General features: G+C 42.8%; 1 long non-coding RNA gene across 1 annotated transcript in view; it reads right to left on the bottom strand.

Annotated features, from left to right (window-relative positions):
* The window catches only part of LOC121362346, a 66,787-nt gene extending 49,848 nt beyond the window's left edge, over nucleotides 1–16,939 (bottom strand). Inside the window, exons 1-2 of the long non-coding RNA XR_005956498.1 lie at nucleotides 16,872–16,939; nucleotides 15,588–15,723 (exon numbers count right to left, since the gene is read on the bottom strand). This is a non-coding gene — a long non-coding RNA (uncharacterized LOC121362346). The remainder of the gene's footprint in view (nucleotides 1–15,587; nucleotides 15,724–16,871) is intronic.
* Nucleotides 16,940–27,005: the final 10,066 nt, after the last annotated feature.

Here is a 27,005-nt window from a genome sequence, read left to right as displayed (position 1 = left end):
TCTCCAGATTTTCTGTAAGCCCTTCAGACACTGGAAGGTTTCTCTGAGGTCTCCACACAACCTTCTCTTCTCCAGGCTGAACAGCCCCAGTTTGCTCAGCCTGTCCCCATGGCCAAGGTGCTACAATCCCCTCATCAACTTCACGGCCTCCTCTGGACTTGCCCCGGACCAGGTTGCTAAAGGCTTTGTCCAGCCTGGCCCTGAACAGGGCTGGTCTCCCTTGGCAGCCTGGTACAGTCTCACCACTCTCACAGTAAAGGATTTCTTCTATATACCTACCCTACGTTTCCTTTATTTCAGTTTCAATCCATTGCTCCTTGTCCTGTCACTACAGCTACTGATGGAAAATCCTTCTCCAGATTTTCTGTAAGCCCTTCAGACACTGGAAGGTTTCTCTGAGGTCTCCACACAACCTTCTCTTCTCCAGGCTGAACAGCCCCAGTTTGCTCAGCCTGTCCCCATGGCCAAGGTGCTACAATCCCCTCATCAACTTCACGGCCTCCTCTGGACTTGCCCCAGTTTTTCCACATTTTTCTTATCTTGGGGACACCAGCACTGCAGGTGGGGTCTCATGAGAGATGAGTAGAGGGAGAATCCCCTCCCTTGGCCTGCTGGCCACGCTGCTTTAGATGAGCCCAGATCACCCTTGGTTTTCTGGGCTGTGAGCACTCACTGCTGGCTCATGGTGAGTTTTTCATCAATCATTACCCCCAAGTCTTTCTCCACAAGGTTGCTTCCAGTCACTTCTCCACCCAGCCTGTGGGTGTGTTTGGGATTGCCACGATGCAGGTGTAGGACCTTGGACTTTGCTTTGTTGAAATTCATGAGGTTTCTATCTACCCACCTCTCACTGAATGGTTTGAGTTGGAAGGAACCTTAAAGAGCATCCAGTTCCAACTCCCCTGCCATGGGCAGAGATACCACTAGTCCAGATTGCTCCAAGCCCCACCTAGCCCAGCCTTGAACATTTCCAGGGAAGTGGGATCTACGCTCAGGTGTCTGAGCTCTTCATATGGTGAAATGGCTGTGAATAAGTCACCTTTGGAGATCTCATAGTCTGCACAAGTTTCTGATGGACATCCTTCCCGGAGGAGGTGTCAAGGTGTGATCCAGCTACGACTGAAGCTGCCCAGGGAAGTGGTGGAATCCCCATCCCTGGAAGTGTTCAGAAGGTTGTGGATGCAGCACTTGGGGATATGGTTTAGCAGGCGCTTGCCTGCCTCCAAGCAAGTGGATCAAGACAAGCCAGTTTTCTCTAACATGTTTGTGCACAGTGGAAAAGTTCCAGCTCATGAGTCTGGGGGAGTTTGTGGGGACCCTCACTCCAGCCATTGCCAAATGTTAGATCCAGACTTGGTCTCGATTTTAACCATCAGTGATGTGTTGAGGTACCTTGATTGAGGTTCTGGGTTTTTTTAAACCACCCAAGTACAATCATCTGCATCAGGGGAAGGAAAAAAACCTGCACAAGATTTACATGGAAGTTTTTGAATTTCAAAGATCTTTTTTAATAAGGCAAGAATGAGGAAGTCTAAAGATGTGCATATCTGCTTTACAGTTGTTAGTTTAATAAATGCAAATATTTCCAGCAGCCAAAGGTTTTACCCTGCAGTTTTACCTGCTAACATTTCCTTGTTTTGAATTATGTAGATCAGAAATGGAGGAAAAACATAACACTGGTTCTAAGGGTATAGAGCTGTCATCTAATTTTAGCTAAATGTTCTCTAAAGCAGAAAGATGCATAACTGTGGGGTAAATTGCTAGTGAAGTTTTCCATTTTTTTTAAGTATGTGTTTACAGCTTTTCTAGCCAAACTCAGAGGGGGAAAAAAGAGAGAAACAGCACAGGCAATGTTGAATATTTCAAACGAATCATCAGTAAAAATACTCTGTCTCAACTTCCAAAAATTATTAATTTTGCACATATAGGTCAAAATCTCACATGAACGTAAAATAAAATGTTCAATATACAATGTGCCAAATAGATGACCAGGCTGCAGTGACCAAGGATCATTGACCAACACTTCTGAAGGTAGTGAGAGATTCATGGGGTCTGTTTGTAGGTCTCCAAAGTAAGACTTTTTATCAAAGCTTGTTTTTCAGAAAGAGGGCACTCAGCAGTCAGAAATAAAGTTCATGGAGACATCTAAGTTCAAACCATTCAAACTAGAAACTCTGAGAATCAGTAATTATGCTTGGAAATTTGGACCTTTTTATTCCAATATTCAAAGTGCAACTTGCAAGATGCTACTGACATCATTTTAATAATCCAGAAACAGGTCACAACCAGGAAGTAAAACCCTGCAGATGCCAATCTTCTTGGTAACACCTGATCTACAGATCAAAGTCGTGTTTATATGATTGCCATTTGAAAGGAGCTCCACTGAAGTGAATGAAGTCTGCACTAAAGTTGATGAGATTAAAATTAGGTTGATAAGTGAAAGTTATTAAAGATGATGGGTAGTGAAAATCTTATATTTGATTAATCCTTGCATCAGATCTATGGCTCTTGTTGCTGCTGTTATCATGGTTATTGCTGTTGTCACCATCTCTAGCGGTCCCAGCCAAGATCTGCCAAAACTAATTTCTGTTCTACATGTCCATGGGAAGACACAAGCTCTGCAGGCAAATAAAAGAGTGGTATTCATCCTACCTGGATTTAAACATGTGAATGTGAGCTCGTAGTCAAGATTTTTCAGCTCCTGGAGAGAAACAGGAGCTTCTAGATCATGATTTCTCTGCCCAAAGTGAGAAGTCCACCACAGTGGACAGTCTGAATTCCTGGAGTGTTTATTTTTCCTTACTGGCAGTGGGAATCTAAGGTATTTCCCTCCACATTTTAAACATCTAAACATAAGATGAGTAGTGTGAAGGAATTAGTCATAGGCCTGGACCTGGGCTCAAGCAGGATGTATGTGACAAAACATGTGGTATCTTGCTTTCAGTTCAATGTTTCATTTATGTATAAAAGTGATACAAACGATATATAAAAGAGAGGGCATATATGCCTCATTTGTGCTTAGAAGCACAAAATTCAGGATTTATCAACCTTTACAGGGCAGTAATAAGGCTATTTGCAAAGGAAACCACTGAACTTCTTAGTCTCATGTACCAGAGTGAAGATTAGCAGCAAGTCTCTTAAAATATTGAATCTCAACTGCACCACAGGGCAATATGCCATCAAGTGCACTCATAAATTCAGACTCTGCCCCGAGTCTCCCCTTGTCAATTTTCATGACCCAGGCCACACAAAACCACCCTTGTTAGGAAGGCTGGGGCTGGACAAATGGATATTACCTTGAAAATGCAGAGTGGACATCACCAAAGGCAGCTAGGAGGTATATATTCTGTCTCAGCGGGCAGTAATCACTTTGATATCTACATTGCATGGCTGTAGGGAGCTCCATGGTAACTGCACCTCCTCAGCCTCACAGCTGGAGTGGCAGGAACAAGGAAAATGTCCCAACCTTCAATGAGACCTTCCCACTCCTCACCACTGCTGAAGCCCTTGTTGCCACAAATCAACCACTGTGTTTCACCAGCTATTGTATGCCACAACTTATCAGTTCACCAAGGAGCTGTCTTTTCTGTACAGAGTTCCTAGAACTCAAAATCCCTCCCCACCAGAGTAAGCACACTCTGATACTAAATTGTACTTGTTCTTTGCCAAAAGTGCCTGAAATTCATCCATTTTTTCAGCACTCAGCATTTCTGACCAGGAGGAGTCATTTAACAGGGGGAAGCAAACAGGTTCTTCACTGCTGCTTGCAAAGATGTTGAAACAGTTTGGGAAACTGGGAGATAAAAGCTCCAGAAGTGCAAGATAGGATGATACCAGTTATTCTCCTTAACACGTCAGATGGGAGCGGTAAAAGCCAAATATGGTCACAGTTACCACATCCGTGCATATCCAGCAAAAGAAGGCTGAGATCATATTATAAAAATTAACCTGGGGGACATTACAGATGTTGCTTCTAATGGAATTTTATGATCAACAGCCATATATTATAATATTTGAATAACTTTCTGAAAGATTTGTTCTTCCGGCAATGCTTAATTTTTTCCTCCTCTAACCCAAACAAGTCTTTCAAAGAAAGTGCAAGGCAAAAGAAAAACTGACCTTTCAAGCTGTAGGAGTTGAAATCTTCACACTGATGCTGTTAAAGCTGATTTAAGTAATGCAAAACAATTATTTCCTAAATGCATATGTTAAAACTGTAAATTGATATATCAAAACCACAACCTGAATATAGCAATTTGTCTCTTTTTTACTTTCTTCCTTCCCCTCCCTGCTGGAGTATATTCCACAGCTGCCTGCCAGATAATACGCTGATTGCAACTTTCTTAATTTACAGAGCCTTTAAGTCTAATCTCATGAGCCAGCCTAAAGGGCTTCTTCATCCATTGAAATACCAGAATAATTGAAATTGTCTTCAGCCGACACTCAGGCAATAATGAATATTTTACTTTGCTGGTTGCATGTCAGGGTTGTATGTAGCACTGCTAACAGACCTAATCCTGTGAACCTCAAGTCAGGCTTCCCAGTTAGCCTTTTTTTTTTTTTTATTTGTTTCCTCTCTCCATGGATTGGTATGAAAAGACTAAGACCAAGTGTGATGGTGAGTGGTATAGGATGACACTGTTGCTGTTGGAAAAATACTCCTGTGGGTTTTCAACAGCACTCTGGAGGCAAATGACAGTCTGGGAAATGTTTTATTTAAATATTTCCCTGAAGGGAAAAAGGAGAGGGAGGAGGAAATGCACAAGTAGTAAGTCAAAAAAAGGGGTTGGGAGGATATCTGTGGTATGGCATGAAAGAGGCTTCTGTGTAAACCCAATCTGAATAAACTCCTCAGATTTTCATTGCAATCACACATGGATATTTCCTGATCCAAAGTCAGAACCTGATCAATGGAGTATTAATGATATTGAGATCTATGGGGACAAAAAGTATGATGACTGCTCCATTAAAGGAAACAGAGCATGTCTGAGAGCAGAGAAATAAAGGCAAGATGGACACAGAGGTTATTCTGAGTGTCTGGGTCTGCACATACCCACACTGCAGCCATGCACATCAGGATCTGCAGCATATCAGAGAGGCATCAGCCACACCCAACACCAGCATTTCCATGGGAAAGAAGCCCAAGCCCAGGATCCACAACCATGTCGTGTATGGGCCACTGGAAGCCAAGGTGTGTGGCAACTCATCCTACCAGAGAAATTGAGATTGGGGTCTCTCACTACAAGAAAGACACTGAGGTCGTGGAGCATGTCCAGAGAAGGGGAAGGAGCTGGGGATGGGTTTGGAGCACAAATCTGATGAGGAGCAGCTGAAGGAATTGGGATTGTTTAGCCTGGAGGAAAGGAGGTTCAGAAGGGACCTTCTCAAGGTCTACAACTCCTTGGCAGGAAGGAGCAGCCACGTGGGAGTTGGTCACTTCTCTGATGTTACAAGAAACAGGACAAGATGAAACATCCTCAAATTGTGCCAGGGAGGTTTAGATTGGATTTCATGGAAAACTTCTTCACTGAAACCATAGTCAAGCATTAGAACAGGTTGTTTAAGGAAGTGGTGGGATCTTTGTCCCTGGAAGTGTTCAAAAACCATGTAGATGTGGTGCTGAGAGGCATGGTTTAGTGGTGGGTTTCGTAGTGCTGGGTTGATGATTAGACTTGATGTTCTTAGAGGTCTTTTCCAACTTAAACAATTCTATAAAACCCAACAACAGAGCATAAAAATATTCCTCCTATCCCCTGTGCCATCTATGTCAACCCCTTACAATGTTCAAAGTATAGGGAAAAGGAAATGCTGTATTTTTCACATAAACACAGCAATTTGTGGTTTGTGAATTTCTTGAGCCATTAATGATTTATTTGTGCTGAAGGACCTCCTTGGGTTTTTTCTCAGTTGATTTATCCTCTCAGATTCTGAATACAAAGAAACATTTAGTATCTGTAAGAGCCTGTAGCAAGGAATTCCTCTGTGATTTTTCCCAAGTTTTAGGAGAAATCAGTTCTTGAGTCAGTAGTTCTGTGATGTGACCCTGAAAAGACACCACTGTCTTCTGCACATCTTGCAAAGCACATGTCAATCACCAAGCCACATGTACCCTGGATATTTGTCTTGAACAGAAAACATTTTGGTATGATTTTATTTCAAATATATATAAAGAGAGTAAGACAATAAGAGAGCAAGAGGGAGAAAGGCTTGTGGGGGGAAAGGAGAAGGGACAAGAAGAAAAAATAGATACTGTTTGAGGAAAAATTTACATGAAACCTGGGAGCAGCCTAATTTCACGGCACAGCTTCTGCATCCTCAGTAGTCTGGAAGGCTGGAAGCTCTGAGGTTTGATGGTCAAACAGGTTTGGACCTGGCCATCCAAGGAACCACAGTGCCCAGGGTGTCAAAGGCCAGCATGGGACAGCAGCAATCCCTGGATAATGCAGGGAAATTCCCAACAGCCCATATAGAGCACTGTGCAGGCTGGTTTGATGTCAGAACAGGAGGTTGGATAAGAGCCTCCTGAGGTCCCTTCCAACCCAAATCATCCAATGGTCCCATGATCCAGGGAGAACCAAGGGCTCTTGGCTGCCAGGCAACCTGCCAGGCCAACATCCTTGGAGGCAAGGAACTCTGGCAGGAAGTTATTGAGGGAAAATGGGCATCTGCTCTGGGAAAGCCGTCACTGCAGAGGCACAAGGTCTCTGCAGAGAGGCCAGCCTTTCACTGACATGTCCTGCAGCCTTACCACCAGGGAACAATAAACCTCTCAGGAGCTCTAGCAGAGAATTCCCTCTTTCTTCAGGGCATCTGTGGGACCAGCAGTTGGATCTGTCACTTCTATTCAGCCTCAACACTGTGTTTAATCATATGCCTTCCTCCAGCCACCCCCTGCCCCAAGAAGCTTCACACAGCTCTGGGCCCAGATGTTACACACACAGCTCTGACCAGTTTGCCAGTTCACCGTGAACAGCCCACTTCAGCTGGAACAAGCCCAGTCACTTATAAATTTTTAACCTTTAGCTCAACGAGTGTTGAGACCATAGAGTTAGGGAATGCTTACAACTCATCCCACTGATCCCAGCAAGGAAATAGCTTCCAGTGGGGTCAATGAGAGCAAATTAAGAGCAAAGCAGCAACCAGATGGCACATGCAGGCAAGCCCCTAAGACTGTGGATGAGATGGAAATTGGGTAAGGCCTGGCTCTGGAATTTGTCCAATAAGTAGGATTTGAGCAAAAGGCAACTTTTCACCTCCCTGTTGACACCACTACCCAGTTGCTCCTGTAATCCCTGAGTCTCCACTCAGTCACTGAGCAACAGAGCTGAGCCCGTCCTCACAACAACCTCCCTTGGACATTTGCATCAGGGACAAAGAGTGCAAGTTGATCCCTGCCTGTGTTTGACAACACTTTCTTCAGCTGCGCTCTGCCAGGGGGCCCAGGAGCTGCAATCCTTCCTTCCCAGTGCAATCCTGCTCTGAAAAGGGTGGGAGAACAAAACAGGCTCTGTGAGGTGCACAGGGAAGGGAGGCACTTTCTCAGCTAATGCCAAGACACTGGGTTTGGGTATCAGACATTGAGTGCTAGGAGCTCTCTTGTTTCTGGCACATCCTGGAGGACCCTCTTTCACTACTTGTGCCAGTGGCTTCAAAAGGAATCCAGGAAGGGGAAAGATCTTTTCTCCAGGCAGCCACTCTGATTCCTTGTTGGAAAAAGGGATACAAGACATTCGGGTAACCAAGATAATAAAATAGTTGGGAAAAATAAACCTTCTCTATGAACTCCTTGCTCACAGAGCCCATGGAGAGAAATTAAACCTATAGCAAATTATTTAATGATAAATACTGCCTTCAATTGTATCTGAAAAAAAGGATCCAAGTTCTTATCTGTTCTTCACTGAGTTTACACCAGTGCTTAAATTTAGCAAGTTTCCTTTATAATTAAGAGTTATAGGAGGAAGCTGAGGATGCAATGTCCTGATTATTATTAAATCATGACAACAGCAAAATCTGTTGGCATTCAGTACCCATAATATAGGGTGCTGCACTGAGGCAAGATATGCTGTAGGCTGATGATGACTCCTGCCAGTGCCTTTCTGGTTGACCAGAAGGGCTTAGACTTAAACTCCAAAATTAGCTTTATTTTCCAATAAAGAATAAAGGACAGGGCCAACTCCACCCAAAAGAAAATAATTCTTCCCTCCTGAAAATTAGGCAGCTGGACCCCTCAGGGAAACAGTTCCTTCACAAGCCAAGCAGCTTCTGATTGGGCCTTCTTTCACCTTCTTCATCTGGGAACAAGTCCGTCTCACCCTTCTCCTCCCTCAGCCCCTACCTTTTCCCAGGGCTCCTTCCCATTACTTTTACCTACTTATCTGCACAAATAGGGTCAATTGTCTTCATGGGTCCTGCAACAGCCCCTACCCTCTGCTGCAGTGAGATTATAATTAACTTCACAAAAGATAGACGGGAAGCAGAGACAAGAAGGAATTTAGCCCAGGTCCTCAGCACGGCCAGGAATACCGTCCCCGGGTCCCAGTCCTGTACCCTCCACGTTTACTACTGTCTTGTTCTCTCCCACCTCCTTTGCCCTCATCTTGGGCTGCACTCCTGGGCATCCCATGTTTCACATCTCTGTATTATTTAGAGTAATGAAGAGATGGCAGCATAACCCAAAAATCTGTGGTTATCTCTGGCTCTTTGAATGGGCTCTCCAGCTCTCTGTCATGTAACAACAGTGTAAAGCAGGAAGAGGTTGCTCCACACAGCTCTGAAAGCTGCCAAGACATCTCTGTAGCCTGACTGTCAGAATAAAAGGTTGTAATTAACAACCTGGCCTGTCATCTCCTTACTGGACTCAGTTCAAGCCAAGCAGTGTTTAGGGACCTTTGGGTTCTTGTGGAATGAGACCATGATTGCTATTCAAGGCCATAGCCTGTGACTCTGAACAGCCGGATGGTCAAAGCTGAACATAAATATTATAGGAATCCCTAAACACAAAACACAGTGTGTGCTCGCCTTCTTAATGGATTTGCTGTTCCCTCAGATTTTGATTTGGAAAACTCCATTTAAAAAAAAAGATTCTGAAAGTGCTGGAGGTGCTTGACACACACTTAAAAGCTCCAGGCCAGACCCTGCAGCTGATATAAATCACTGTCAGCTCCAGCAGCTTCGATGGCTCGGGCCCAGCCTCAGAACGCAGAGAAAGCTAGCGAGAATAAATCAGTGTATTTATCTGTACGTCCCCTTCTCCTTAAACCCAAACACACTTGAACTGATGGATTGGGCCTTTCATATCCCTATATTATTGTGTCTCAATTGCATGCATTTGTGCTCTCTCCACTGTATAATAGATACAAATAATGAACAGCTGTAGGAATGCAAATATAGGTGGCACACGTGTGTGTAGTCATCTATGCACACACACACACACACTATCTGCAGCCAGCAGCTCAGCCCTGTGGGTCTGTTGACCCTGCACTCCAGAGGAGGATTTGATTTATTCCTGGGGGGGAAAAAAATCCTCTTGTTATTTATTTTCATATTAATAATGATAAAAAAGGTTCCAGCACACCATTTCTAATACAATTAAGTATATTCAAAATCACAAAGTACTATTACAATAAGCAGAAAATATATATAAAGAACACACTTTAATCCAGCAAGTACAGTGCTAAGGGAGGAATTAATGCATTGTCTCTGCCATTGTGGCTCAGTATTAAAAGCTATACCCTGCCAGAGGAGGAGAGAGAACAACTGAGCATCTGCGTGACATTACACCTCCCACGATGTGACACCAACTGCATGACGTTCAGAGTTTTTGCGTCACAGGGTGCAGTTATTCATCTCCAAGAGTTTCTAAGCCTGAGTCGTGGCAAATTTTCTTTCTACCTGAAGGTCTGTGCACCTTGAATCTCATAGACTTTGCTCAAGAGAGCAAGGAGAGGTGGTGGAAGAGTCACAGGACACAGCTGAGGTGCAAGTCACTAGGCCTGCTCTAGTTGCCCAGCTTCCAAAATGTACAGACTCACAAGAGAGATGAAAGAGCCAAACCAACACTCAGCTGGAACTCCTTAACACACTTCAGCTTTGCTGGACCCCAGAGCCAGGGCAGGCATTTCAACAAGACCTAAAGTGCATGGGTAGGCTCTTATCCATGGGAAACATGAGGAGAAAAAAGGGAATGCCTCTCATATGAAAAGGGTCTGGTTTATTACAGGACCAAATGAGAAGGGATCCAGATGCAAAGGAGGAGCCGGGTCTGTGGGCTGGAGGAAAAGAGTTCTGAATGTGTGGAAGAACTCTGACTGGATATATACAAAAATATGCTTGTTCCTCAGGGCCCTCTGAAAAGCTGCCTCATCCATTTCCTTCCAGAGCCACATGTTTCTGGGTTTGCTGTAGGCCAAGGTGTCTCTGTTGGTAAAACACAGAGGATGGTCGCAGTTTTGTGAAGGGTTATGAGCTGATGAGCTTGGATGTATGTCAGTATTCAGAATAAAACACAATTTTTCCCTCCATGAACAAAAAAGGGCCTAAATAGACCCCAAAGCCTTGTTTTGGGAAGATGAATTCTAGAGATGTAGCAGAGCCTGATTGCAATCTTTCACATGGGATCTGTCTCTTCCCTGCTTCAGCATGAAGTTGGACAGCAGCTCATCTTTGGCCTATCTGTCCCATTACAGCCCTCCTCACACCCCACCCTGAATAAAAGGTGCTACTCAGTTATCACAAATTTATTTTTAAAGCTGCAAAATCACCAAAAAATTCTCAGTGCCAGGTTGCATTCCTGGCAAAACTCATCACGCTGAGCTTTTCCTCAGTTAGACTTCACGTTGCTGATTTAAATGATGTCAGCCCTTATTCTCCCATTCATAACTGAGAGCAGAATTGGGCCCTGGACTTAAAACTGGAGCATGGAGCAATCAGTGGGAGGCACGGCAACAGCAAATAACATCCAAGCAAAATTTTTAAAATGCAAATCAGCATTCCCATAAGCCACTGCCATGGTCTTTGGGGTAGATACGCATTTAGGTGATTTAAAAAACGATCATTATTTACCCAGTAAGCTGTGGCAACTCCTTCAGCAGCTGCCATGCTCGACTGGCTTAATACATATTTAGAGTATGCAGAGTAAGAGTGGGCAATGCAAAACAGAGCTGAAACATCTCAGTATTAGATACCTCGGGGGGTGTTTCTCCATATGCCAAATAAGACAATATTGTGGATTAGTCACTTGCCAAATTCCTTCTTTCTTTTTTTTCCCTCCTTCTTCTTCTTTTTTTTCCCTAATTTTTTAATCCAAGCTGCTTAAATTAAATAAGAGCCAAAAAAATATTAGCATCTTCATCCAGGAGAGACATCTTTGCATCAACAATTAGATTTCTTTCTAGAACAATTCATTGCTCCATTATTGTGTTGGAGGGCAGGAGGAAACAAAGCCCCACACTTGACATTTCAACGTGTCAAATTTTAGGAAGAAGGAAATCTTTGCTCTCAAACTCTAACCCTTCCAGGGGAAGAAACCCCTCCCAGAGCCAATCTTAAGTTCCAGCAGAAGAACTGGCAGTGGCAGCCACTGCAATGTCATGCCTGGTGCTTAGCAAGGAGGCTCCAAACCTTCCTTCCTTTTGACTGCTCCTTATGTAGGACGAATCCAGATTAAAGGCTAATTTCTTTTCGACTTTGCTGGGTTTGGAGCCTGTCTCTTTGCTGTTTGGAGCCTTGGGCTTTGTTGTGCAGTGAGGTAGAGTGTAATTTTCTGACTCTTCCCAACTCCCTAGTTTGAGACAATAATCCACTCTGTCTCCTCTTAATTAAAGTAAATAACCCAGGCTCACAATAGCAGTTCAGAAAAGGGCCTTAAGTCTCCTCATTCCCTCGGTGCAAGGAGCTAATTGATTTTCAAATGATAATGGTGTTTACATTAGAAAGCCCACATCCCTCCCTCCCCCTTTCTTTTCTTTTCTTAAACCTTCTTCATCTCATGAATATCAAATGGCCAACGTCCCTCCATTGTGGCCGCCACCTCCTAAAGTACCTGGTGTCACTCCAAAATGCTTAACCAGCTAATGGAGAGATTTCTGATTTACCTGCCTGTCTCTTCTGCCCTGTTTGTTATCCACACACCGAGGACCTGCAGGAATGTCCCTTATTTTGCCTTCCTCACCCCATTGTCCCAGGACACAGAGGCCAAAGTTACAGGCCTGGAGGCAGGACTAGTTTTTGGCTGGGTGGAATTTTAAGGGTGAATGGGAAAGGTCACTTCAATCAGAAGATGGAAATATATGAAAACGGGAGAGTGCCACAAACGCAGCAGAAAGAGGAAAACAAAGTCAAACCTGCCACGGTACCAGCTGAAGTGCAAATGAGGATGCCCAAATAGACTGAGCAGGATGTGAAAAGCATTAGTTTCACAGTAATTTAGAAAAACGTCCAGCTCCAACTTCATAAATCCAGAATGTAAATATATGCTGCCTATCTAATGTGTCTGTGCAAAGAGATGCAAAAAGAGAAAGTACATCAAACAACTATAACTCAGATCTCCTAGTCAAGCGTCCAACACTTTTTAAGTTCTGGGATTAAAGCTGCTATTCTGCACACATCCACTCTGCAAAAGGAATGCAAATACACCCTCACTTCTTTCTCTTCCTATAAGGCCTTAATCTGTGCAGAGGCTGGACAGAGCTGCCGTAATCACAAAATCTTTAGGATTTTACTTTCTTCCTTGTGTGATGCATGACCCTCAAGACAAATGTTTTTGCATGTCAGCACAGTTTTGCCCCAAGACAGAATGATTCATTTCCACACAGTCCTTTCCTCATTGCCCATCACTTTAACACCTGAAGGTGCTGCAAATATTTATGCCTTTCTCTCTGTAACACCTCTGTGTGTTGAGAGGGTTTTCTTGCTCTCATTTCTTCACAGGTTGAAGTACAGGAGGGTTAAGGTGACATGAAGTTGCTAATTTTGGGTGCCCACTCTGTAGCAAGCAAAAAAGCTGCTTTCCTGCATTTTTTCTAAGGACAAAACTGAGCTCTTTCATCAAAGAGATTTTTGTTCAGCATCCTCAGGTTCCCTCCAAGGTGAGAAATTCACAACTGATCAGTTTGGTACCAAACCAATACAAAATTATTTGGCTGGAAATATTTTTCAGAAACAAAGCCAGAATCCACTACTACAGTGCAAGAGGCCCCAGTCCCACACGGGCTGTGAGTTAAACCCTCCTCCAAGTGGCTGTAACGGGGTCTCCACTGCCTTGGACCCCTCTCATCACTGCATCAGGTCCCTCCCATGTGATAAACAACACAGTTTGTGCAGAGGAATGTGTATTATATCTGTTGGGATTCCACCAGAATGCATTTATCCCAGGGAACTGAATCACAAGGGCAGAGGCAACAATATTTCCCACCTAGGGGAATGAAATTTTTCATTTAATGTTTCACTTAATGGGATTTTTTTTATCATTCTAACCTTTTTTTCTACCTGAAATACCAACTCTTTTGTTGTTTGGGTTTTTTTCAACAGACAGACTAAATTCAAAAATTGACTAACTTTGAAATACTTAAATTTTACATCTACCCCAAACCTTCCCAAAAGATCAAGTAAAAAAAAGTGCATTTAACTTAAAAAAAAAAAAAAAAAGTGAAATTAAAAGAATTTTTTTTTTTCTCCAAATAACAGAATGGGACATTTTGCCATTACTTAAGTACTTTTCTTTGAGCACAGCTTTACAAAATGTGGATTTCAATGAAACAGTTTCTTCTTTTTTTGGTTTTAAAAAAAAGTTAACAACAACCTTTAGATCATCTACATTTCCAAGCTGCAGTGGTAGGCCCACTCCCAACTTAGCCATGTTATTTTAAGACAGGGCAGGGTGTGTGTGTGTGTATGCATGTGTTATTTTATATACATACAGATGTAGGTTAAACAAGTAAAACACTTTGTGTGTATATATTTGTAAATATACACATATATACGTGCATGTTCTACTTAAAATGACTTAATGACAAATATTGTTATTTGGGCATTAGATTATAGGCTCAGAGTTCTCTAAGACTAACTGGCTCTTTAAGTGGCTTGGGATGAAATATGAACATCCCCCGGAGCACCTCAGTCAAGACCAGTTGTTATTAGTCATTGAACAGCCTGGCTGTGAGAGACACAATCACACGCATCCCTCTCCCTCCCTCTTTCCTTCCCAAGCTCTTTCTTCTGGTTATTACTTTCCCTGTTGTATTAAAGACACATCATAGCCATAAGCTCCATCTCACAGCTCTCCTTGATCAGGAGGTAGGAACACAGGTTCAGCTCCTGCCTTTGACACAGCCAGCGTGACCTTGGGCAACTCACTTAATAACCCCGGGTCCCAGTGCTCTGCCTGTGAAATAGGGAGAATAAGTTCCTTTTTCCCACTCTTAATTCCATCCATTAAAAATGCAAAATCTTCAAAGCTGAAACTGTGCGTTAATGTATGTTTCCCCAACCTAGCGTGATAAGGTTTGGATCTTAATTGGGCCCTGCAGGTTATGCCACAGTACTAATAATGACACTAATTATTTGGAGTGCATGATTGTTGTTTTTTTAATAGGCACTACGTGTTTTTTTACAAAGTGGGAGCTGCAGTGACAGGATCAGGCTGGGGTAGTATTTGCTGTTTCAGAGAAATTCAGGACACTGAGATGTCTGACCTCTAGAGAATAAAAATAAAATAATTTTCCAGCACATAGGAAATGGGAAACAGACAAAGCTGAGTCTGTGTAGGGAATGTAGACAGCGTTTTGGCTGCTGTTTTATCTGATGAGAAAAAAAGGAGGCAGAGGATGTTTCATTTAGCAGCTCTGCTTAGCACTGAAGTGACAAGCCACCACTGCTTTTTGCCTGAACATTATTTCTTTCTGGTGTTGCCTGTTCTGCTAAGAATCCAACCTGAACTGGAACCTCGTCCTTTCTCATCCCATCTGTGACACTGATTTAGTCTCTGGCCCCACAAATCACTTAACCTTCCCTTGCCTTGTAAAACAGAGAGGGTCATATAGACTCCATCAGTCCTGTGATGATAAACATATTAAAGCTGAATATACCTTCCACCACAGAGCATGGTGCTACCATCTAGATTTTATAAATGACTACATGTGCCTATATACCACATTTTTCTAAATCTACTTTCTCTCTCTCTCCAAAAACACCAATAAAATCTAAGGGGATTTCTAATCTCACCGCAACACCAAATTTGCAGTTGTCCCTTGCAGGAATGTCGATCCTATCTCCAGCAGACAGCCGTGTCTTCCAGCCACTACCTCCGTCACTCCCACCACTGCAGTTCCCACTGCCAGAGGACAAGATTTCTTCAAAGGGAATCTAAAGGATCTGGGTTTCATTTATATAAAGGATTTGCTTATAACTGATATATTATGGGATACAAAAGTCATTTATAGCTTATCCTTGTGGTTCATCCCTCTGCGCTTTTAAGCGTTGAGAGATGAGAGCATTGCTCGACATTCCCCTACACCAAAGCTGCTCTTTTTAATGTCATAGAATAAGGTAAATCAAGGGGTCACTTCCTCAGATAGGGCACATTTGCCTACCTCTTTTGAAGTCGCAGAAAAGTCGTAGAAGATCATCCTGTCTGAAGTCAGCCTAACTCCACCAAACTGCCCGAGGTGCAGAGCAGGCACTTTCCAGGGCACTGTGAAGGCACCGAATCACCCATGGGATCATCAGCTGGGAATAAACCAGGAAAACGGGACATTGCCACTGGATATACCCAAGGTACTAACTTTTTATTTAAAAACAGCCCCAAAAAGGGGGAAATTTCAACAGATAGACACAGTGGAGGCTGTTAAGCCTGGTTGTATAAATGTAGTCTCCTGAAGATGTCTACATCAGTGATTGCTGGAGGCACAGACACTTTATTTTTCTATAAGTAGTTTATTCTTCTCTTTAAACATTTATTCTTGACTGCTCTTAGAAACAGTGCTGGACCAGCAGGGCTCTCTGGGTTGAAGTAATGTAGTCACACACACTTTGTGTTTAAAACCACATTAGCTAACAAGATTTTTTTATTATACAGCTCAAAGTCTGACATGAAAATATTGTAAGTCCTTTTAGACTATATTATTTTTCTAATATTCTAATATTTTTGAACTTCTCCAAGTCATTTACCCCAAAAAAGATTCATCTAACCTGTATGTAGACCTCTGAGGTCTATTTATTCACAGAGCTAAGGGGCATCTGCAGCTACAACAGCCCTGATGAAAAATGAGCCTTTTTAAGAGGCAGTTCCTCGGCAGATCATAGAATCATAGAATATTCTGTTGTCTGTCAACATTATGCTTTACAAAAGGCAAGCAGCTCAGACACAGCCATCAAACAGTGAGAGGCAAGCAAACCCTACCCCAAGTGGAGCTTTTGGAGAGCTACAGAAGCCTGTGTTGGACCACCCTCCCCTTCGAGTGTCCTCCTGCCATCCATGCCCAGAATCAAGGGCACATCTGCGCACCAAAATGTTAAACACGTTCAGACTTCCCTCCTCCAGGAGCACAATCCCCAGTGCCTATCTGCACACAAATAACACTGGCTGCAGGCAAATCTGGACACAGTCTGGGGTTCCCATCAGTCCTCCACCCATCAGTGGAAAGCTGGGATAAATTCTCTCCTGAAATCCCACTGGAAGCAGTGTGTGTCTGTGCTAGGAATCACCTGAGCTATTTCCATATCTGCGTTTGGATGAAGATGCCACTGTGGGTCGTTGGAGGTGTCAGACTGTGCTCAACTGACCCAGACATAGGCAGGAGCAAGGAGAAAAGCCAGCTGACCCTCTGCCCAAGCAGGGAGCCAAGAGAAGGAGCGTGAGAGATGTATTTACTTACACACTTACTGCTGTAGTGGAGAGCGGCGCTGCTCGGAGCTGGACCTCGCCCATCACAAACAGTCCCACCAAACAAAACCCTTCTCCCAGCTCCCTAGAAATGGAGAGGGGGGAGGCTGGGTGAAGGGAATGCAGCAAATGGGAGGGAGAGGGAAAGGCAGGGACCCTGCCAAGGAAGGACGAAGAGGACGGGAAAACCACAGAAAAATGCGGGAAGAGGGGGGTGAGTGGAATAACAGCAAGAAGCAAACATTGGCCTTGGTGATTTTAAGAGACAGAGGAACTCAGAAGTAATTTTCATAAACTTTTAAATATAGCTTTAAATATTAGTAAAGCTTAAGCCAGTGCACACAAAGGCAAGTTCCCTTTGAAAGAGTTCCAGAAAACCATGAAATGCTGTTGATAAGGCTGTGCCAATTTGTAAAGCCTGCCACAATCTCTGGCTCACGTTTTCTGCCTCTCTCTCTCTCCAATTCTCTCTTTTCCTCTCCTCTATTTTTCTCATTCTTTCTCTCCTTCCAAAAGCTCACTGTGCTTTGTGAGTCAGAGGAGCTGCAATGACAACAACAAACAGCACAAATCTTTATTTCTGCAGCTGGAGCATCTTCTCTGCAAGGACGAGAATTGGTGTTGTGTCCACGTTTGACTGATTCAGTAAAAATAATGTCAAAGTGGCATTTGCAGAGGCTGATAAAAGATTCTGATGGAAAGTGCCCAGTGGGGATAATGTAAGTAAACTCAGCCCAGGGTTTCTTGGCTTTTATTAGCAAATTGTATTCAGCCTTAATTACAGGTTTGCCAGGGCCTGACACTTGTCAGTGTATTTACATGGAAAGATTGAAACGTTGATAAGGGTCTTTTTGAACAGGAGGGAAAATAAATTCCCTGTGGGGGGGATGGGAGAAGTTCCTCAGAAGGGGTTTTTGACAGATTCTCTGCATCATTATCATAAGTTTGGAAGATTTTTATTTTTTCTCTGTGGGGTATTACTTAGAGGAGGTAGCTGGGATGAAGATTTTCATGTGGTCAGTGCTTTAGAATAAAAATACTTACTAAAGGAGAATATGAGCTACCTGGCTTAGTGGAAGGTGTCCCTGCCAGTGACAGGGGTGTTAAACTGGATGATGTTTAAGTTCTCTTCCAAATCAAACCATTCTGCACTCCTGTGATTCTATTTTTTCACTGAATATTCAATCAAAAGACTGGAGGAACAGAGTCTAAAGGGGCTCAAGGTCACACAACAAGGCCCTGTCACATCAGCTGCCTCACTCTAGTTTAGGTTTTTTTCTGCCAGACAAGTCCTCAGTTCACATCCCTACTCCACAACCTCCTGGGAAATTTTACTTCTGCTTTTACACCTCCTCTGCTGTGTTTCGGTCCCAGCATCAGGTTGGTTCCTGTTTGCTCTGATCACCCCAGTGATAAAGCATGGAAAATGAAAAACAGATTAAAAATGTATTAAAATCCAATATAAGAAAGGCATTAACAAGAGGTGATTAAACTGAAGCTTGATCTTTCTGTGATATGAGTTCCCATAATCTCCCTCTCCTGGGTGGGGTGGTGGGGTGTGCCTCAGACTGGGAATTCTTTCGTAAAACTTTGATTTTGTCAGCTCCTGGAAGCCAACCCTGCCCATGGCCCAAGCTCCATTTAAACAAGTTGGTGGGCTTTGAGTATTGCTAGAAAAACCTCTCAAGGGGATCAAAGAGTTTCAGTTCAGTAAGTTCAAAGACCAGGTTTGTGATTTTCTCTTGGACCTGACTCATTGGCGAAAAAAATATCACTCAGAAAAATAAAATCATTTGTTCAAACATGACAGCTGGACACAAAGGAAATATTTTTAATTATATGAAATTGTATATTAAAAAAAACTTCTTTTTTCTTTTTTTTCTTTTTTTTTTTTTACTTTTTAAAAATTTTGTGTGAATTTTATTTCATCCCTTTTGGAGAGGTTACTGTACCTTTAGCCCAACAATTGCAGCATTTCTATGAGATGAAGAGCCTCTCGCAGCCAGCTTAAACATTAATCCTGGAATTAATTTTGGTTGCATACAGCTACAGCCTGAACAAGTCAGTTCATCTGCAGCAGCACCTCAGCACCCAGACCACACATGATGTGCTGGACCAGGCTAAGGGGGATTACAGCATATCCATCCCTTCTCACAAGAGCAAATCCTCTCCTATTATGCCACAGTGACAACAGCTAAGTACAATCTGTTCATACAGAGGTCAAAAATGTTCCTATTTTATCCCATTTTTGCTTTTCCAAAGGGATTCTGAACCAGCATGGAGAAGATGACTCTGCAGGGTACACAGGCTCCTGCTCATCCTTATTATGGAGGACAAACTGGGAGGGGCAAAAAGGTGCTAAACTGACCCATCTCTGGGGACAAAAAAGGCAGAGAAGAGAAACCTCTAGGTTGAGCTTAGAGCAGCAGCCCTTAAAAAGCCTAAAGGGGTTCCATGAGAGCTGAAGGAGTTTTAATAGGGGCATGGAATAGTAGGCCAAGGGGGAATGGCTTCAAAATGAAAGAGTGGAGTTTGGGTTAGATGTAAAAAATAAATTCTCCATTATGTGGGTGGTGAGACACTGGAACAGGTTTCCCAGAGAAGATGCCCAGTTGTGGATGCCCAGTCTCTGGAAATGTTCAAGGCCAGGCTGGATGGGGATTGAAGCAACCTGGTCTAGTGGAAGGTGTCCCTGCCCATGGCAATTTTCTTGGAACCAGATGATTTTTAAGGTCTCTTCCAACCCAGACTTTTCAAGGGTTCTATGATGGCAAAGGGACAAGGTGCAAATGAGACCTTGCCAGAGGACAAGTAAGAACCTGTCAGCAGTTGGTGATGTCCCAGCCCACCACAGTGCCCAACACACCACACAGTCACACTGCTCAACCTCACCCCATGCCCAGGCAGGCTGGCCCAGCTCCGTTTGTCACGTAATCACCAACACTGCACGACAAAGACGTCTGAGGCAGCCACTTCCCCACCCTGCATCATATGAGACTTCACACAATGGGTCAGGAGAAAGCACAGGAGCCTACCCTTTGCCTGGGGCTCCCAACTGTAATGTATAAGTTAATTATAAGGCTCCTTTCACACAATGTGGAAATCTGGTGTGCATCTGTATCCCTCCTCTCCTCTGGGGCAAATCCAGCAGTCTTTTGACAGCCAGCAGCAACCCTCCCAGAAGATCACAAGCCCTCCAGAGAGGAACGTTTTGTACCCAGTGCACAGCCATGGTGAGAGCTGTGTGTGGCACAGTGCAACAGCACAAGATACAACCTGTGATCAGAGCTGCAAGAGTCAGAGATCCTTTTAATCCCCAGACAGCATGTGCCAGATGCATTGGGCCTGGTTTTTGCTGTCTCCTAAACAGCTACACAGACTTGTCCCAAAGGCAGGCTCAGCTCCATCTTCCTAATAAGTCACCACTCCCTTCCATAACCTCCTCCTCACATAAAGACTTTTTATACCTTCAGTAACAGCCACCACTGGCATGGGCCCAGCTCCTCACCTGGGCTCAATGCATCAGGCTCTAACTTTGGGTGGTTTTCTGGTGATATACACCAGAGAAAATCCAACACAGGCTTTGACCACTGCAGTGTCCTTGTCACCTCTAGATTCCTGCAACTTGCAGGATATTAAAGGCCAGAATGTCTAGACACATTAGACATGTGAGGACATCTTCAGTGCATGTTGGGTGTGATGCCTCCATCAAAGCAGTTGAGCTTGGCATGAAATGATGAATGGGCTCAGACTCCTCACAGTGAACTTGAGGCATTTACATAACCAAAGCTATCTCCATCCAACTGCTCCTCCAGCCCTATCTGTCTTCTCTGTTGCCAAACCAGGAGGTGAGGGACTAAACCTTGGATTTAGCTGTACACATAGCATTATGCAATGGGCCTTTGTCATGTAGATGGGCCAAAGAGACTAGATTTTTAATCCCTATGGATTGGATTTCTCCTCTCTGCTGAGGCACTGCCTTTCATCCTCACCTCTTTCCCATAATATACTGACAACGTCTGCAGAAAGTTGGAAAAGAGAAATTATTACTGCCTAGAAAATATCACAGAATCATAGAACATCTTGTGTTTGAAGGGACCCTAAGGATCATCTCATTCCAAATCCTCTGCCATAGGCAGGGATACCTTCCACTGGACCAGGTTGTTCAGAGCCTCATCCAACATTTCCAGGGATGGGGCATCCACAACTTCTCTGGGCAGCTTGACCCAGTGTCTCAGATGACCTGATTATTTCAATACGTGGGGACAAAATGTTTATGAGGGACTTTAGGACAATTGCATGAAAAGCCCTGTAAAAGGGCACTGAACATTCAGATCTCCCCTGCTAGCTCAGCCATGGCCACATTTCTAAAACAGGACATTTTGTTGTGCTTGCTATGGAAAGCACTTCATTCCCATTGTCCAGCCAAAGGGGCGATGGTCTTCACCCAAGCAATAGCTGTTCTAGGAAAAGGTCTCTCCCTTCCCCCTTCAAAGTCGCCTTTTCTATGAGTTCTGAAGATTGTATCAGTTACACCCTATGCTATTTTGGTCTGTGTATTTGGTTTGGACTTAGCTCAAATATTTACCTAAGATCGGGGAGGCAAGAGGAAGACAAGGTTCAATGAACTACAACTCCTTTTCTTAAGAGAATTGCTCACTGCTCTGTTTTCCTTCTTTTTCTGTTCCTTTTATTTATTTATTTATTCTTCCCTCATTTATTTCCTTCCTTTCTTCCTTCCTTTACAAAATCTATGGAAAAACTCCTTAATGATGCCATAAATCTTTAGATATTTGGTCCTCTGATTGATATCTGTGGATGCCCAGATGACCATTTCTTACCGTGAGTTCCTCCTCCCGTTTTTCTGCATGCAGCAGAGCAAAGACACTTAAGAATTTTGCTAGGTTCAATATTTCATGGGCATACACAGAGGGGAATTCACAAGTAAAGATGTAGGGAGTGCAATCACTGCAGCCAAGAGGGCACCCTGCAGCAGACACAGCTAAGTCACTCTTCTAAGTCCATTTGTGCATAAGAATGAATGTCAGGCTCTGAATTCAGACCCTACCACTCTGAACACCTGAGTCTGAGCCTGTGTTAAACCAAGACTTGCACCACGGATTAAGCTCAATCAGCAGCACACATCCATAATACACACACGATGGGCACAAATAATTTTGCTTCTCCCATAGAAAAATCCCATGAGGACACTTAAATCAAATGATCTTTTGGTCAAATGGTCTTTTTCCAGGATGGACCCAAGACCACACAGAGATGGGGTATGTAGGCTTCTCTATGCTGCCTTGCATACAGGCATCTTGACCCCTCCGAGCTAGGTGAGAGAGGGCTGGCAGTTTGCTCTCTGACTTATTTCCTGAGATACAAAATAGACGTAGACAAAAAAAGCAGTAACAAAGGCCCGGCAGAGATCCAAAAATCCAACTCGGACCCTGCTATTTAATCACAAACCATAGCAGAGAAAGGAATGATGACTTTCTCCCAACAAGTAGCATTCCCATTTCTTTCTCAAAACATCTACAAAGTGGAGGAAATATTCAACTTGCCTCATTCCAAGCATTTCTTTTCTGCGGTGTCAAGCAGTAAGATATACCTGAACCACTGATGCTTCCACTAGCAGAACGTGTTTCCATGAAATACAGGTTTCTGAGCCCAAAATTCCTTTCTGGAACATGAAACATTCCAGTCTCATGTTAAGGTATGCGGCAAACTGAGATGCAAAGGAGTATGCAAGGATTAGCACAGAGTTTAAGGTGCAGAGGTCATCACTGCCTAACAATAACTTTCCCTCAAAAGTCAACAGGGAAAAGTGGGTTGTGAAATAGAAGTAGGAACAAGTTGTAAAAACTCAGAATTATTTGTACTTCTCCAGTCACCAGAACCAGAAGGACAACGTCTGACGGGAATGCTCCTATAAAGAATATTCCGCTGTATTATTGATCATGTTTACAGTATTGGTACAGCTTTATAGGTGCTTGTTTGCTGAAAAAGTGTCTGCCTGGAGGCATGTGATGTATGATTAAGTCTCACTCTAGATGTGTAACAAAGGCCACCCACATCCTCCCAAACCCAGGCAGGTTTTCAGTGACCCCACTGAAGTCTAAAATAGCCGGACACGTCTTTTCTCAGCCCACTGTGTGGTCACTGGCTACAAAGTTTTTTCCTCAGCAATCACACTGACGGCATATACCTTATAAAGTCTTAGTGATGATTTATATTACCTTAATCAACTCAGATAATACCCCAATATACATTATCCCATTATTAACCTTCATTTAATTATAATCATACTTAATTTCTCAGAATGCATTTGTTATGCAATAGAATTTAGCTCAGTAGTTTATTTTAACAGATTTTAACCTGTTGGAAATCATTACTTGCTCAAGTCAACTACATTTGACAATTAAGTTCAGTTTGGCATCTGGGTCAATTGGTACTTTCTATGTTGCCTAAGTACATGATTATGTGAAAATTAAGTGGAGACGGGGAGCCATGAGGAAGCCGTGAATGCTCTCATTTGGTTTCAGATGCTTTTCCTTATTTTATTTTTTCTCTCTTTTTTTTCTTTTTTGTTTATTTTTCTTCTTTCTTTCTTTTTTGTGCTAATAAAATCCACTGAGATATCCCATATAATGAAGCCCAGGACCAGTTTCTCCCAGCTAAGGCCCTACAAGGAGCACTTAATTTAAGCAGGTAGTTGCTCTTGAGGTAAGATAGTGATAACTATTGAACAATTGAGATAGGAGATAACATGAATTGACCTTAGAAGGGGACTATTGAACTCTGTTGACTATAGAAAAAACACTTCATAATGAAGTGGCCATGCACCATGCTGCCAATATAAACTCCTCTAGTAAGAACCTGAAATTTGGGTTCTTTTATTCCTCAAAATAAATTTGAGGAAATTTATTTGGGTATAGAAGAAAAAATAGACAATTTTTACAGGGGTTGCTGTGATGTGTGAAGCCAGCTCCAGTAAAGAACTCTGCAGGGATACATTAGCTGTCCTTTGGAGACATTCAGACCAGAGCCCCACTAGATGAACATTCACCCCCAATGGTGATGCACAAATGACCTGAAGCAGAGAAGATGAGGCAATAAATACATAAAGGCATGATCCATTCTTAAATATTTGGGAATAGGAACTACCAAGCCACTCACCAGCAACTGAAGGATTTATTAATTGCCATTAACCTGGGAATGAGCTTGGGCCAGACAGAAGTCAAACAGGCAGGTTTCCATCCCAAACTGCAAAGATTATTAGTTCCATGGAGAAGGACAGATGTCAACACACACTCAATTTGCTTTTCTAATTCTGAAATATTTACTCATCAGCAAACATTGTTGTCTGGATAGTGACTTCAGCCTTTGACCATCTATTCTGTGGGTTCAAAACACCAAAGAAAGGGAATTCCCCTATCCTTTCAGTGGACAACAGAAATGAATGTCAAACTCTAATCTTTCTGCCATTCTTGGCCTTCAGACTGAAGATGTGAAATTTGGAGACAGAAATGTGTTTGTATTCCTTCTGCCAGATGACTGTTCTCCACCTTGGCCTTCAGACTGAAGATGTGGTGAAATTTGGAGACAGAAATGTGTTTGTATTCCTTCTGCCAGATGACTGTTCTCCATTTGGCTACAGAGCTTACACACACACGCGCACACACACACACACACACACACACACACACATTGGAAAGCAGAAGATGTGAAGAGAACCAAGAAAGCTGAGAAATTGAAAGATCAATCACTAATCCCCAGAAAGTACCGTTTGTGGGCAGCATGGCTAAGTTTAGAAATCAAAACCTATTTCCCATAAAATAATTGTCACTAGAACAAAAAGGCCTGCAGCATAAATTATTTCCTTTGGACCCTATAATGCAGAAATGCTTTTTTTTTTTTTTTTAATTCCAGTGTATCACTCGTGTTTCCAAACTGTGTCAAAGTCCTTCATATCAACGCAGTATTAGATAGAGGTTATTTCTCTCACTGTGGAGCTCGCTGCAGATAAAATATCTACATCAACATCATGGTTCCTACCTAGCAAATTAATTCAGAGCATGTCGGCAGTGCGTAATTTTTTCCTCCTTTCTTCTCTCATATTTTCTTTGTGTTTATTTCTGATTCAGTTATCACTAAAATACACATTTAATTGTATTGTACAAGATTCAAACTTCCCCAGCTTTGAACATTCACATAAACATTTTCACTCAACTTACCTTCACACCGCCTGGAATCCTTGACAAATGTTTGAGTGCCTGTCTGCGTTATGCAACACGGAGGATTTTTCCAAATATTCACAGAGTTTTATAATGTACATGCACCACACAGACATGTTAAACACACATATTTATAACATATAGATATATAGATATAATAGATATCATCTATATAGATATAATCTATATATTGTATATGTTTTATATATAATGCAACAATATTTTAGGCATACACATATATTGAATAACCACATCGATCTAAAGAATAAAAAAGAAACTAAGTTGAATAGCAGGGCCTCTTTAATTGTGAGACTCTAACTGATATCTCTGCATTTCTGTCATGCAAGCCATCACACCGAATAATAAAAATCTACTCCAAATATGCATAAATTTTGTTTTTATTTTCAAATGTGCTGTAGACAGAAACTTCTCAAAGAGTCAGGATCTAAGCCTGTCCAAACCTTATTTATTTCACTGGGCATCAATTTAAACACAGACATTTTCTTTTTGGGAGGGAAATTGGAAAAAAAGCTTTTGCATGTATTTATTACAAAATAATTTTACCTCAAATCAGCAAGAAGGTTTATGGACTTAAGAAACACTTTATGACAAGGTAGAATACAGGTAGGTTGGTAGGTGGATAGACAGACACACAGTGCATCCTCCAGCTCCTCTGTCACTAGTTTGTTGTTTATTGATTTTCATTCAAGTGGTGTTACACCAGCATTCAGCACTGTATGAGTGTATCAATTAATCTCTCTATCTACCTATTCTTTAATCTACTTATTATTTTATGTCCATGCATATAAATATGTTGCACAGAGACACAGTATTACCTGCATGTAAAATCAATAGCTAGATGACAAGCAAATGATGGATTAACTGAGGGCAGAAGGATTTAAACCTTAAAAGCAAAGAACAAAAAAAGCAAAGAAGAGCTGGCTTAGGCTGGCTTTAGCTGGCCCTGCTCCACCTTTCTCTTCTGACTCCTGAGCTACCTCTCACCTTCTGGGGCCAGACTTCCCACAGCGTCCCTAGGCTGATGCCTTAAAAGCACCTTTCAAATAAATCTGGTGTCAGTCATCTCCTTTTCTTCCCTGCAGCGATGTGTGGCAGCACTTCCCAAGGAGGGAAGCAGGGGATGTGTGCGTGGGGCAGAGAGGGGAGGAGGAAGGGGGTGTACAACTTCAAAAGTAAGCCAATTCAGAGCACTCAGCCTAAAGCAAAGAAATTAAGGGCTGTGCTTGTCCAGCTGATTGGTAGAGGAGATGAAATCCATACGGTGGTCTCAGCACACTTCCTAGCGGCCAGGTGCCTGTGTGGTGGATAATGCAGCCAGTATCCCATCTAAGCAACTCCTGACATTTTCATATTAGAGCTGGCCTTAGCTCCCCATAGCCAGCAGAGCACACAGCATGTGGCTGACTGCTGCTCTCACTGCCACACGTTTGGAGCATTGTTACTGCAACCACAGATAAATCAGATATCCTAATAGTGAGATTGACTTTTGTGATACGGCTCCCTCACTGTCCTTTCTGGCAATGTGCTGCCAGCTGGCTGCACATTGCTGCTCCAGTCACTGAAAGGTAAGGTTGGGCTCAAACAATGGCTCAGATCCACAGGAAGTGTCACAGCTTGTCATATACAATTTTTTCACTGCGTTAGAGCTGAACGGTGTTTAATAGCATTGCCTTTCTCCCACGCATGAGTGAAAAAGGCTAACTCACTCTTCCTCTTTCCTACCCATTCTACCAGCTACACATTCCTCCACTTTGGCTCAGGTCCACAGCATCTGATACCCTCTACTCCTAAAACCCTTCCTCTTTGAAAAGTGGTGAAAGGGGAGAGAAGGTGTTTTGTTGGACTGAATGCTGCCAATCATCAGTTCA

The sequence above is a fragment of the Pyrgilauda ruficollis genome, unplaced genomic scaffold, assembly GCF_017590135.1.
Source record: "Pyrgilauda ruficollis isolate IOZ18807 unplaced genomic scaffold, ASM1759013v1 scaffold61, whole genome shotgun sequence".
Classification (NCBI taxonomy): domain Eukaryota; kingdom Metazoa; phylum Chordata; class Aves; order Passeriformes; family Passeridae; genus Pyrgilauda; species Pyrgilauda ruficollis.
The sequence above is the reverse complement of the archived record's forward strand: the minus strand, read 5'-3'. Positions and strand labels throughout refer to the sequence as shown.